This window comes from Triticum dicoccoides, chromosome 4B (assembly GCF_002162155.2).
Source record: "Triticum dicoccoides isolate Atlit2015 ecotype Zavitan chromosome 4B, WEW_v2.0, whole genome shotgun sequence".
In the NCBI taxonomy this organism is placed as follows: domain Eukaryota; kingdom Viridiplantae; phylum Streptophyta; class Magnoliopsida; order Poales; family Poaceae; genus Triticum; species Triticum dicoccoides.
Genome location: NC_041387.1, coordinates 475,662,410 through 475,676,976, shown reverse-complemented (window position 1 = coordinate 475,676,976; position 14,567 = coordinate 475,662,410).

Below are 14,567 nucleotides of genomic sequence, written 5' to 3'. Positions count from 1 at the left end.
CATTCTTCTTCCTTGCGGGATTTCAGACAAGATGACCGCTACCCTGGATCTCACTACTATCATTGCTATGCTAGTTGCTTCGTTCTATCGCTATGCTGCGTTACCTATCACATGCTCTTCAAGCCATCCCAAATTGCCATGAACCTCTAACCTTTGACACCTTTCCTACGCAAACCGTTGCTTGGCTATATTACCGCTTTGCTCAGCCCTCTTATAGCGTTGCTAGTTGCAGGTGAAGTTGAAGATTGCTCCATGGTGGATAGGATTTTGTTGGGATATCACAATATCTCTTATATTATTAATGCATCTATATATTTGGTAAAGGGTGGAAGACTCAGCCTTATGCCTGGTGTTTTGTTCCACTCTTGCCACCCTAGTTTCCGTCATACCGGTGTTATGTTCCCGGATTTTGCGTTCCTTACGCGGTCGGGTGATTTATGGGACCCACTTAACAGTTCACTTTGAATAAAACTCCTCCAGCAAGGCCCAACCTTGGTTTTACATTTGCCTCACCTAGCCCTTTTTCCCTTGGGAGTCACGCTCTTGAGGGTCATCTTTATATTATCCCCCCCGGGCCAGTGCTCGTCGTGATTGTTGGTCCAACCTGTCAGCCGCCGGTGGCCACCATGGGCAACTCTGGGCTGGCCTACCGGAAGTTTGGACAATCCGGTGTGCCCTGAGAACGAGATATGTGCAGCTCCTATCGGGATTTGTCGGCACATCCAGGCGGCTTTGCTGGTCTTGTTTTACCATTGTCGAAATGTCTTGTAAACCGGGATTCCGAGTCTGATTGGGTCTTCCTGGGAGAAGGTATATCCTTCGTTGACCGCGAGAGCTTATCATGGGCTAAGTTGGGACACCCCTGCAGGGTATAATCTTTCGAAATCCGTGCCTGCAGTTATAGGCAGATGGGAATTTGTTAATGTCCGGTTGTAGATAACTTGACACCAGATCCGAATTAAAACGCATCAACCATGTGTGTAGCCGTGATGGTCTCTCTTCGGCGGAGTCCGGGAAGTGAACACGGTTTCTGGGTTATGTTTGACGTAAGTAGGAGTTCAGGATCACTTCTTGATCATTGCTAGCTTCACGACCGTTCCGGTTGCTCTCTTCTCGCTCTTATTTGCGTATGTTAGCCACCATATATGCTTAGTCGCTGCTGCAACCTCACCACTTTACCCCTTCCTTTCCCTTTAAGCTTTGCTAGTCTTGATACCCATGGTAATGGGATTGCTGAGTCCTCGTGGCTCACAGATTACTACAACAACAGTTGCAGGTATAGGTTTTGCGATGATCATGACGCGAGAGCGATGCTTGCTTGCGTTGAGTTCTTCTGCTTCTTCGATCAGGGGATAGGTTCCAGGTCGGCAGCCTGGGCTAGCAGGGTGGATGTCATTTGAGTTTCTGTTTATGTTTCATCTGTAGTCAGATGGTGCTCTTATGTATTGTGATGTTGTATTCGTGTGGCATTGTATGCCTCTTGTATGTATCCCCATCTATTATGTAATGTTGATGTAGTGATATCCACCTTGCAAAAGCGTTTCAATATGCGGGTCTATCCTTGGTGGGACCTTCGAGTTCGTTTTGGATAGGGTCGCATATTGGGCATGACAATATAATAGCATGGAACAATAAAAAATTATAGATACATTGGAGACGTATCACTCTGTATCGTACAACGCGATGAATCCTTCCCTCTGATTTTTTTCTCCCCAAAGGTGAATATACGGAGTTGGAATTGAGGTCGGTGGAGGCCCAGGGGACACGCAAGGTAGGGGGCGCGCCCTCCAGCCTTGTGGACAACCGGTGGGTCCCCTCTGGTTGATTCTTTCGCCATTTTTTTATTAATTTCAAAAATATTCTCCATAAATTTTTAGGTCATTCCGATAAATTTTATTTCTGCACAAAAATAACACCAAGGCAATTCTGCTGAAATAGCGCCAGTCCGGGTTAGTTCCATTCAAATCATGCAAATTAGAGTCCAAAACAAGGGCAAAAGAGTTTGGAAAAGTAGATACGGTGTAAACGTATCACTAGTCATGTTGTAGCATCTCGGGTAGCATCAGCAGGAGCTCGAGTGACAGCCGGAGTTGCTACTCATGCAGCAGCATCATGAACAAGAGTAGAGCAACGGTGCAAGCAAGAGCAAGAGCAGACTAGGAAGGAGACCGAGAGTAAGAGCAGAGCAGCAGCGCGAGCGAGAGCCAAAGCAGCAGCAGCAGTGCCAGAGTGAGCCGGAGCAGCAGCAGCTCCTACTGATGTCGGCATTGCCGCCGAGGAAGAGATACCATGGAGGAAGTGGCCGGCGATGCTGCCGTAGATGGAGCCGCGCCATGGCGGCTCGGGAACGAGCGCCGACAGCACCGTGAGATGGAATCAAGAAGAAAATGCAGCGATTATTGTAGAACCTCTTTGGTGGCGCTGATTAGGCCTCAGCTTTATCCTAGGAATCGGTGATGGTGCTGCTCTTCCGGTGGTGTAGGTGAAGACGATGGTGTGGGAATGGAGGTGGCGTGATAGACGAGGCGAACATCGGGGCAGATCCTTGGAGGTGGAGGACGGGGTGGCTGAACCGGTGGGATGATGAGATCGACGACGGGTCCTCATCCGATGCTGTGGATGAGGGGCGTCGAGTTGTTGCGATGGACGATGTTGTCGGGGAATAGGCTCCGGCTGGGTGGTGGACGGAGGAGGGTGTGGGGCTTCGCGGGTTCTTGCGGCCTTGGTGTACGAATGGGGGCAGAGGGGATGGGAGTACGGAACCATGGCTTAGAGACGCGCTTGTTCGAAATGTGGGGTAAGTTACGAAAGTGCCCCCACCAATTTGAACTAGCGGTTCTTTCGGTTCAAGGGTATCATAGGGAATTCCGCGTGTCGGGATTTCGCAGGAGGTGGGAGTTTTCGCTCGTGTTGTAATTTTGGGATAGCAAGGCACGGGTTGAGATGGAGGGAGTTTTCGGAGCAGAACGAGATAATGAGATATATTAAAATTTCGGGATAACAAGGCGCGGGTTGAAGAGGTGGGAGTTTCTCAACATGATAGACTGAGATGCTAGCTTGAAATTTTGGCATAACAAGGCACGACTTGAAATTTGGGTAGAACAAGCTTAACGTGTACAAAAAACAAAAACAAAAAAGACAATTCACACCCCACTAGAGAGAGTCATGTCCCGTTTTACTATATTATTACTAGAAAGCCATTAAAAAGCAACAACAACAAACTAAAAAATTTGGGACAACAAGCTTAATGTGTACAGTACCAAATCAATTTGCACTTCCCTCAACAATAAAAAGACATTTCCTACTGTCTAGCATATGGAATAAATTTGAGTATATTTTCCCTATTTGAATGGGATTGTACTCGAGTTAGTTATACAACCATCTAAATATTATCTTCACAACACACGTTATGAATATGGGAGTAGTAAATTCCCATATAAATATGAACTACATGTACATATGATCTCGAGTTCAAATATATGCATCCATTCTATGTTAAATTCTAATCATAGTACATGTATGCTCTAGCTAGATGTTCAGAATCTAAATCATGTATGATACTATGTACAATGTGTTTAACATGCAAAACACACACACACACACCATTTAGACTAGTAATGTACACATGCATTGCATGCATGAGATTTGGCAACCAAATTATGAATGAATACCACATTATAGCATGTAAGCTTTGAGTCATATATGCATGATGTAGATGTTTGTTTAATTCTTATAGTTCATCTCATTCAAAATCAATTAATTTTTATAAAAAAGACGATCTATTTTAAGATTCATGGAATTGTGTGTTGTAAATCATAAAGTAAAAAACAAATAATGGAAATTCATCTATAATTTTTTTGGGCAATTATGATACGAAGATTCTAGAACATAGGAGAAGTGCTTGTGTTTTGAGGTTTGTGCATTATGCAAGTTCAACCACGGAGTCCTCTAGATTGTACATGTGGCAAAATTTGGTGGAATGTAGATGATATCCAATGGCGAGTAGTGCACTGATTTGCCATCTCTGCACCGTCAGATTGGATTCATCCAACGACCATGTTTCAAAGTTATTCGCACACTATATAGGGGGTATAGATATGTGATGCGAAAGCTACCCATCATCTCCAATTTGAATTGTGTGTCCATTCCTGGATGCAATGTGGCCAAACGATACCTGCCATCGGTATCTCAAATTCAAATTAGTCTGACCTTGTTCAATGTGTATACAATATATTATGCTCGTTTCCAAACCACACCACGCATATCTCAGTTATATTCATGCATGCATGGGTTTCAAACATCATGATCTCTTATTCAAATATTTGAATTCAACTTTACATTGATTAACCTCACCTAGTCTTTTACACCCACACACTCGTCTTCTCTTTATAATTGTACCACTAACTTTCTCTCGTGCATGTGTGCACACACACTACCCTCAGCATTATCCATCGCACACATGCAATCTTTTTCTTCAGGTCGGTCTCCCTTGCATGCACACAAACACACACACACACACACACACATAACTTCCCCTCTTCATCACTTCGGGCATTCTTTATCTCTGACATGCATGCGCAACGATCGATGTTCCTCTATGTGTGTGTGTATATAGCTAGGTCTTTCCCAGTTTTCCACACAAACTGATCGATCTATATATCTAGTCAGGTCTCACCCTCTTCCTCTCATACACATCGATCAATCTACCTCTCTATATAGGACTATATAGCTAATACACCCACATTATCTATCCATCATCTCCCTCTCGTCATCCATGCCTTCCGCTTCATCTCTCAAACACATGCACAGTGGCGAAGACAGGGGCAGCAAGGGCCCTGCCCCCCCTAACATCACTATATATTGAGGCTAATATGAATGTGATCAGTAGGTCAATTGCTGGTAAAATGGTTTAAGTTAATGAATTGGCCCTCCCCATAAAGGATTAGCAATGCTTCGGCCCCTAGCTCATTTAATTTTCATTGCTCCACCATTGCGTGCAAACGCGCACATTCTCGACCCCTCTCTTTAAATATCAATCTCGCACTTGTGCACTCCTTCATAGTCTCCCTCCACTTGGCCCCTCGCACCATCTTCCAGCCCCCATATCCCAGTGCTTGTACGCTCGTAGAGCTCTTCCCTCCATCTTTCTCTATCGATATTTCGCGCGGTCGACCCCTCCCCTCCCTTCTCGTATATCACCCCGGCCCCATGCACATACATGTATGTATATAGGCCTCTCCTTCACATAAATTGCATTGACACGTATTCCCTCACCATATCTTAGTATCTCTCACACACATGTTCTACGTGTGCAGAAGAAAAAAGGTGCGCACATGCACTCGTTCCCACATACAAATGCGAGGGTGCACGGTGGAGCACATTTGTACAAAAAATGAGCATGTAGAAAGGCTTTAGATGATGTTCCACGAGTCTATATCTACACCTCTATATCTATATCTATATCTATATATATTGTGTGAATAACTTTGAAAGATGGTCACTAGATGAAGCCAATCCGACGGTGCAGAGATGGCAAATCCAAGCACTACTGGCCGTTGGATATCATCTATATTCCACCAGATTTTGCCACATGTACAATCTAGAAGACTCCATGGTTGAAGTTAACAATAATGCACAAACCTCAAAACACAAGTACTTCTCCTTTGATCTAGAATCTTCCGTATCATAATTGCCCAAACTTTTTTGTAGTTGAATTATCATTATTTGTTTTTTAGTTTATGCTTTACAATCACAATTCCATGGATCATAAAATAGATTAATTTTTTATAAAAATTAATTGATTTTGGATGAGATGAACTATAAGAATGAAACGAACATCTACATCATGCATATATGACTCAAAGCTTACATGCTATAGTGTGGTATTTATTCATAATTTGGTTGCGAAATCTCATGCGTGCAATGCACGTGTACCTTACTAGTACTTCCAGTATGTGCAAAACACGTAAATTAGAATTCCAATGGCACACTACATAGTGTCTCCCCCTTTTTAAGTTAATATATTATAATTAAAATGATGTGGGGGGCATCCATGAAGCCACTTGGCACATGTGGAGGCGTTGTCACGACCTCCTTGTGTGGATTGATCACAGTGACATGCTAGTGGTTCCAGAAGAACGTACTCATCCTCTCTTATGCACACTGGTAGTACATGCACGAAGAGAAAATGTGCACGCACGCACTCATTGCCTCGCACGCACACGCGGGTACATGATGGGATGCATGTTTGTACGAAGATCCACCCCATGTGATAATTTGACGCGTGTAAATCGTTTACTTCATTGATGGTCAATTAATACAATGCCTGCAAATTGAGTGGACATGAGGGAGGAAGTACTAGTTGAGAATGACATTACTACTCCACTGCGTGCATGTGAGTAGTTAAATTATGGGTTGCTACTTCCATTGGTCTCCTTCATATTTTGTGCCAATTTTTGACCATAATTTTAAGTAGCACAATATTTATGCATGTCATAAAAAGTAATGTCATCAAAAACTATGTTCAAATGTGATTCCAATGACATATTTTTGGGTGACATGCATTAACATTTTCTTAGTTAATTTTTTGGTCAAAAATTGGCATAAAATAAAAAGGGGGCCAATAAACCAGGAGGCAAGCAGCATGATCAATATTTGCCTGGGTTACTGTTGGTGGCCTTTGTATATAAATATGGATGAAGTGGAGTAGTGCTATCTTTATCTTAGCCTCATAGGGCTCTCCTAGCGCCTATCCTCACCTCCCCGCCTTGCCCACTGGATCCCGCCATGGAGGATCCCGCCATGGATAATCCCTTAGATCCCAGGATCCTGCGGGCTGCCCAATCGGTGCGGCCCGCAGCACTACCGCCTTTGAGCGAAACCCACATGTGTTTCAGAGGGGATCCATTGCTCTGGAATCACAGATCAATGGCGCCGGAGGACATGCCAGGGCTGCATTTCAGGTGGTGGGCAGCATGGGCAAACCCGATCGAGGAAGTGTCGCATCGATTGGAGACAAGTTTGAAGGAGCTGCGCCTAGTGAAGCATAAGGCGGAGGCGCAAGTCGATCTCAGGGAGGGATGCTGAGGGATGTCAGCATCTGGCGACGTCGCGTTGATTTCGAGCTGGGGCTAATGGCAGAGATCATATTCACGGAGTCGACTACGGAGGAAAGAACACACATACCTGCGGAATGGCATGAGCAGCTAGTGCAACTATTCAAATGGGCGGTAGGAGAAGCCAAATCGCGGGACCAGCTGCGGCGGTGCTTCTAGGCATGCATCTTAGGCGAGGTGAGCTGCCCTCCTTCCCCGCCAGCGATGTAGTGACCTACTCGGTTGGTGCTGCAGTGAACTTGCGGCGCCATGGAAGTTTGCAACCGTGACAATCACTCCATCTATATGTATTGTATTCCTGTGAAAATACTTGGTTGTTTGAAAAAATATGGTAATTTATTTATCACTAGTTTTTGAATGCTTGGTCGTGACAATCACTCGCAGCCACAACCAGAAGTCTCCATCACGTAATACTTACGGCCGGTCGCGCCAACAAACGGTCGTTTAGACCCGCGACACGCATCGGCTTGGTCTGACATGAGCGACCAATTACATCACTAACTTGTGCAACCGCATTTGAGTAGTAGTACTTGAAATTTGTGTTCCAGAAAACTCATCGGGAGCCATTTCGGTCCTTGAAACCAAAACCATTAATTAATCTTTAGCTTGTTCCCATCACATTCCAAAGTAGTACTACCATCTATAATTAAGTGCAAACCTGCTCACACCTAGTACATATCAAACCTAAACGTGTTCCCACTATGCAGGTTTTAGTAGTAGTGCTAGTACTAGGTTATAAAAAGGGGAACTACCTAGTTGAAAATCACTCTACCTTCCACCTCATAAGTCTTTCTTGTTCGTCCGTCCTTTCCATGGCCGGTGTGTAGAGCTATAGGTCGAGAACTACTCATAGCAAGGGAGCGGAGACTAAGGCCGCAGAAAAAAAGAGAGGGCTCGCCGACTCACAGAGACCTTGAAAGATCACTCATGGGCAGGCGAGGGCTCCCAGGAGCGCCCTAGCTGCGGAGGCGAACATGCCGAGCCAGTGATGCTAGAGTTGTTATCCCTCGATGACATGCCCAATCAGCTCAATAAGCAGAAGGAGTTCATCGACGGTTTGGTGGAGCTGCTGAAGGAGAGCCCCGACGACATACCTGCCGAGATCATTGAGTAGGGGGAGTTGACCGCTGGCTTGGTGATGCTACTGAAGGAGAGCATTGCCTCAGGTAAGAAGGCGACCGGTGAAATCCTGCAACTTCAGGAGGACAAGGCGAAGCTCCGCCACGAGCTTGCTGAAGGAGGAGAACGTTGGCGAGAAGAAGCTGCATGAGAAGAGTAGTTCCTCGGTGAAGATGTGCACGCCCTCTTCGTGGGATAGAAGGAATAGTTGGTGAAGCTCCGCATCGAGCACCTGACTGCTGTCAAGGTACGTAATGCGGCCGTGTAAGAGATGATGAAGGCTCGCATCAAGAAATCCTGCATCATGGACAAAATGAAGAAGATGGCGGAGGAGATGAGCAAGGAGATGAAGGTTGTGGAGGCGATGAAGAAGCAGTTAGGACTCTGCGGTCAACTCTTCATGTAGAGAGCAGCGCCCCAGACTTGTGTCTGCGTCTTCCTTCTTCTTTTTTTGGGGGGAGGGGGAATCTTCCTTCTTCTTTTGCTTCGAGCGTTTCACGGCATGTGTCATGTTCTCTGCAAGGCACGAATAGAACAATGCTAATGATGAGTGGCACCGTGGGATCGCCATATCGCACTGGGCTACCGTGTTTCGTGTTCCTCCATCGTACTAGTCCCACTCCAGTGGAAAACTTGAGTATACCGCATGGTTCTTTGCTCTCCCTCAGGTCGTCGACAACATTTATATGAGCATTCAAATCACAAGGCCCCACCTTCCAGCAGTAATGAGGCATCAAAACACAAAGGCCCTCGCCTCTCGTGAAACAGACCAAGCGAGACTGCCCCGCCCTCTAGCCTTTTAAATGTAATTTTGTACAGTAGTAGTATCGATGGATTATGCCCTGGAGCAAAACTAACAAGATGAAATTAAAGAAAAAAGGTGGTACATATAGAGAGCGCTCATCGCCAAATTATGCATATAGTACTATTAAAAAAGCTAGTACCTGCTTAGATGGGGTGCTAAAGTCTATTAAAGAAATTAGCATATGTATTTAATTCTTTGACAACTAAACTCCTTCATGCTTTAGGGAAACTTCTCTCATTTAAGTTTTTTTAAATTACTTATCTCATTTAAGTGTTTTGTGTATGTGCCATGCTTAGAGCATCATTAGAGTATAGCCAATATGATGTTGGCCATATCATATATAGTACGTATATGATGTGAAGAAACGAGTGGTAGTACTACCAACTACAAGATGAACTATAAGAAATACTAGTATGTATGTACTGAAGAGTTAAAGTAACAAGAAGGAGCATAACATAGTTCTGTTGGGGGCTCAACACAACACACCCCTCAAATAAGACTAAGCACCCTAAAATTAAACTAAGCAACTAATCCGATAGACACTTCATTAGAACCACCATGAGCAACGACACTGCCACCTTACTCGGACTCCTCGTCCATGTGCTCGACTTCGTCCTTGTCCATCTTCCTCTTGGCCGATACTTCTTTGCTTGAACCGCACACTTGTCTCTCGCTCTTCATCCAACCCTTGCAAATATTGAAACAAAGGTAGGCATCCATTGCAGCATACCAGATGTGGTCTCTATCTAGTACATTCCACTGCCATGCAAGATGAAACTTGGGCCGAGGTTTCGTCAGTTTACGATACGAAGGATCAACCATGGCTCCTCCGAGGGTCAACAATTAAGGCTAATGGGAGGACACCATCCCATTCTTCTGGAGGTTGAAGGGCTGGCCTACAACGAGGCCTACCCAATCCAGGACTTTTCTGTCGTTCGTAAAATCCACAGTAATGAATTTGACTATGCTGCCCGCGAGGAAGTTCTTAAATTCCTCGCACTAAACGTCGGCATGGCATATGTGGTATACCAAGCACAAATTATGCATGCAAACCTGGATCACGACGGGCTTCTTCTTCTCTTCCTCCTTTAGATTCTTCTCTTTGTCCAGGATTGTGGTGTACTCAACATCTAGCCCAGCGGCCCACTCATCATCATTTGACTTTTTGAACATGCGTCTAAAGCGAGCAAGGCATCCTTTCACCGTTGAGGAAGAACAGGTGTAGATGACATCGAACTCATCGCCGATGATGGTTATAACCTTGTACTCACCGCCGATCATGGAGATTTGGGACACCATGGATTTGGGATGAGGGTTAGAATTAGTGGAACAACTATAATGTGAAAGGACGGGACGACTAGGAGCGAACTGCCATAATGTTAAAGGAAGGCCGGGGACGAGTAGGAGCAAACTGCTAGAGGTTTTTCGATTGTAAAAATGCTGAGTGGGCCATGCGAACGGCAGGGTAGTGGCTTGCCTGGTGGATAAATGGCTTCATGCACAGTACTATGGGGGCCCAATTAGATGTCATGTCTACTAGACGCCCAATTAAATGGCTTCATGCATCTGCGTGTTTGCACGTCAAGCGTCAGGAAAATTACAGGTGATACAAAGCTTTCCATGCTCGCACGATACGGGCTTCCGAGAGCCCTTGGATTTGAGATCGAACGGTTGCATGGCTGATAACCGACAAGTGTAGGGGATAATTGTAGCCTCTTTCGATAAGTAAGAGTGTCGAACCCAACGAGGAGCTAAAGGTAGAACAAATATTCTCTCAAGTCCTATCTGCCACTGATACGACTCTACGCACGCTTAGTGTTCGCCTTACCTAGAACAAGTATGAAACTAGAAGTACTTTGTAGGTGTGATAGGATAGGTTTGCAAGATAATAAAGAGCACGTAAATAAAAACTAGGGGCTGTTCAGATAAAGAAGCAATAAAGTAGATATAGCGAGTGTGGAAAAGTGGTGGTAGGAGTTGTGAAATTGTCCCTAAGCAATTGATTACTTTGCTAGACCGGTAATCACTATTGCAATTCTATCTGAGGGAGAGGCATAAGCTAACATACTTTCTCTTCTTGGATCATATGCACTTATGATTGGAACTCTAGCAAGCATCCACAACTACTAAAGATCATTAAGGTAAAACCAACCATAGCATTAAAGTATCAAGTCCCCTTTATCCCATACGCAAACAACCTACTTACTCGGGTCTGTGCTTCTGTCACTCACGCCACCCACCATAAGCAAATCATGAACATATTGCAAACCCTATAGCGGGAATCCCTCACGCTTGCGGTACACGGAGGGCACAATAGGGCAACACCAATAATAAAACATGCAACTCAAACCAATCATAGCCATTCATCAATCACCGATAGGACAACGAAAATCTACTCAGACATCATAGGATGGCAACACATCATTGGATAATAATATGAAGCATAAAGCACCATGTTCAAGCAGAGGGTACAACGGGTTGCGGGAGAGTGGACCACTAAATATAGATGGGGGAAGGTGATGGAGATGTTGGTGAAGATGATGGAGGTGTTGGTGAAGATCGCGGTGATGATGATGGCCCCCGGCAGCGCTCCGGCGCCACCGGAAGCAAGGGGAGAGAGCCCCCCTTCTGATTCTTCTTCCTTGACCTTCTCACTAGATGAGAGAAGGGTTTCCCCTCTGGTCCTTGGCTCCCATGGCTTGGGAGGGGCAAGAGCCCCTCCGAGATTGGATCTATCTCTCTGTCTCTCTCTGTTTCTGCGTTCCCAGATTCTGCCCTTTCACCGTTTCTTTTATATCCGGAGATCCGTAACTCCGATTGGGTGAATCTTTCGCCCAGATTTTTCTCATAAAATTAGCTTTCTTGCAGCAAAAGAAGAGCATCAACCGCCTTACGGGGTGCCCACAAGGGTCCAGGGCGCCCCCCCTGCCTCGTGGCCCCCTCAGGCACCGTCTCGCGTTGATTTTTCCTCCCAAAAATCATAAATATTCCAAAATAATTATCCTTCTGTTTTTATCCTGTTTGGACTCCGCTTGATATTGGTTTTCTGTGAAACATAAAACATGCAACAAACAGGAACTGGCACTGGGCACTGGATCAATATGTTAGTCCCCAAAATAATATAAAAAGTTGCCAAAAGTATATGAAAGTTGTAGAATATTGGCATGTACGACGGAGATGTATCAGCATCCCCAAGCTTAATTCCTGCTCGTCCTCGAGTAGGTAAATGATAAAAAAGATAATTTTTGATGTGGAATGCTACCTAGCATAATCTTGATCATATGTCTAATCATGGCATGAATATTAAGACAGGAGTGATTCAAAGCAATAGTCTATCATTTGACATAAAAATAACAATACTTCAAGCATACTAATAAAACAACTATGTCTTATCAAAATAACATAGCCAAAGAAAGCTTATCCCTACAAAATCATATAGTTTGGCCATGCTTCATTTTCGTCACACAAAATGCTACCATCATGCACAACCCCGGTTTCAGCCAAGCAATTGGTTCATACTTTTTAACGCGCTTCAGCTTTTTCAACTCTTACGCAATACATGAACGCAAGCCATGGACATAGCACTATAGGTGGAATAGAATATGATGGTGGAGGTTTATGTGGAGAAGACAAAAAGGGAGAAAGTCTCACATCGATGCGGCTAATCAACGGGCTATGGCAATGCCCATCAATTGATGTCAATGTGAGGAGTAGGGATTGCCATGCAACGGATGCACTAGAGCTATAAGTATATGAAAGCTCAAACTGAAAACTAAGTGGGTGTGCATCCAACTTGCTTGCTCATGAAGACCTCGGGCATTTGAGGAAGCCCATCATAAAAATATACAAGCCAAGTTCTATAATGAAAATTCCCACTAGTATATGAAAGTGAAAGCATATGAGGCTCTCTCTATGAAGAACATGGTGCTACTCTGAAGCACAAGTGTGGTAAAAGGATAGTAGCATTGCCCCTTCTCTCTTTTTCTCTTATATTTTTTTATTTTCCTTTTTTTGGTGGGCTTCTTTGGCCTTTTTTTATTTGGGTTTCTTTGGCCTCTTTTATTATTTCGTAAAGTCCGGAATCTCATCCCGACTTGTGGGGGAATCATAGTCTCCATCATTCTTTCCTCACTGGGGCAATGCTCTAATAATGATGATCATCACATTTACTTATAACTCAATATTACAACTCGATATCTAGAACAAAGATATGACTCTATATGAATGCCTCCAGCGGTGTACCGGGATGTGCAATGATCTAGCGTAGCAATGACATCAATAAATGGACAAGCCATGAAAACATCATGCTAGCTATCTTACGATCATGCAAGGCAATATGACAATGAATGCTCAAGTCATGTATATGATGATGATGGAAGTTGCATGGCAATATATCTCGAAATGGCTATGGAAATGCCATGATAGGTAGCTATGTTGTCTGTTTTGAGGAAGATATAAGGAGGCTTATGTGTGATAGAGCGTATCATATCACGGGGTTTGGATGCACCGGCGAAGTTTGCACCAACTCTCGAGGTGACAAAGGGCAATGCACGGTACGGTAGAGGCTAGCAAATTGCGGAAAGGTAATAGTGCGTATAATCCATGGACTCACATTAGTCATAAAGAACTCATATACTTATTATAGAAGTCTACTTGCCCTCGAAGCAAAGTACTACTATGCATGCTCCTAGGGGAAGGGTTGGTAGGAGTTAACCATCGCGCGATCCCGACCTCCACTCATAAGGAAAGCAATCAAAGAACACCCCATGCTTCAAATTTGTCACACAATGGTTACCATATGTGCATGCTACTGGACTTGCAAACCTCAACACAAGTATTTCTCAATTTCACAAATACCCTACTAGAACGACTCTAATACCACAACCTTTATATCACAAAACTATTGCAAGGAATCAAACATATCATATTCAGTGATCTACAAGTTTATGTAGGATTTTATGACTAACCATGTGAATGACCAATTCTTGTCATCTCTCTAAATAGATATAAGTGAAGCAAGAGAGTTCAATTATTTCTACAAAATATATGACCACGCTCTAAGAAATATAAGTAAAGCAGAAGAGCATTCTACAAATGGCGGTTTTCTATGTGAAGAGAAACAGGCAATCCAAACTTCAAATGATATAAGTGAAGCACATGAAGCATTCTATAAAGCCATACTCAAAAGATATAAGTCAAGTGCAATGAGCATTCTATAAATCAACCAAAGACTATCTCATACCAGCATGGTGCATAAAAGAAAATCGAAAACTAAATGCAAAAGACGCTCCAAGACTTGCACATATCGCATGAACGAAACGAATCCGAAAACATACCGATACTTGTTGAAGAAAGAGGGGATGCCTTCCGGGGCATCCCCAAGCTTAGACGCTTGAGTCTCCTTGAATATTTACTTGGGGTGCCTTGGGCATCCCCAAGCTTGAGCTCTTGCCTCTCTTCCTTTTCCTCATATTGAGACCTCCTCGATCAAACACTTCATCCACACAAAACTTCAACAGAAACTCGGT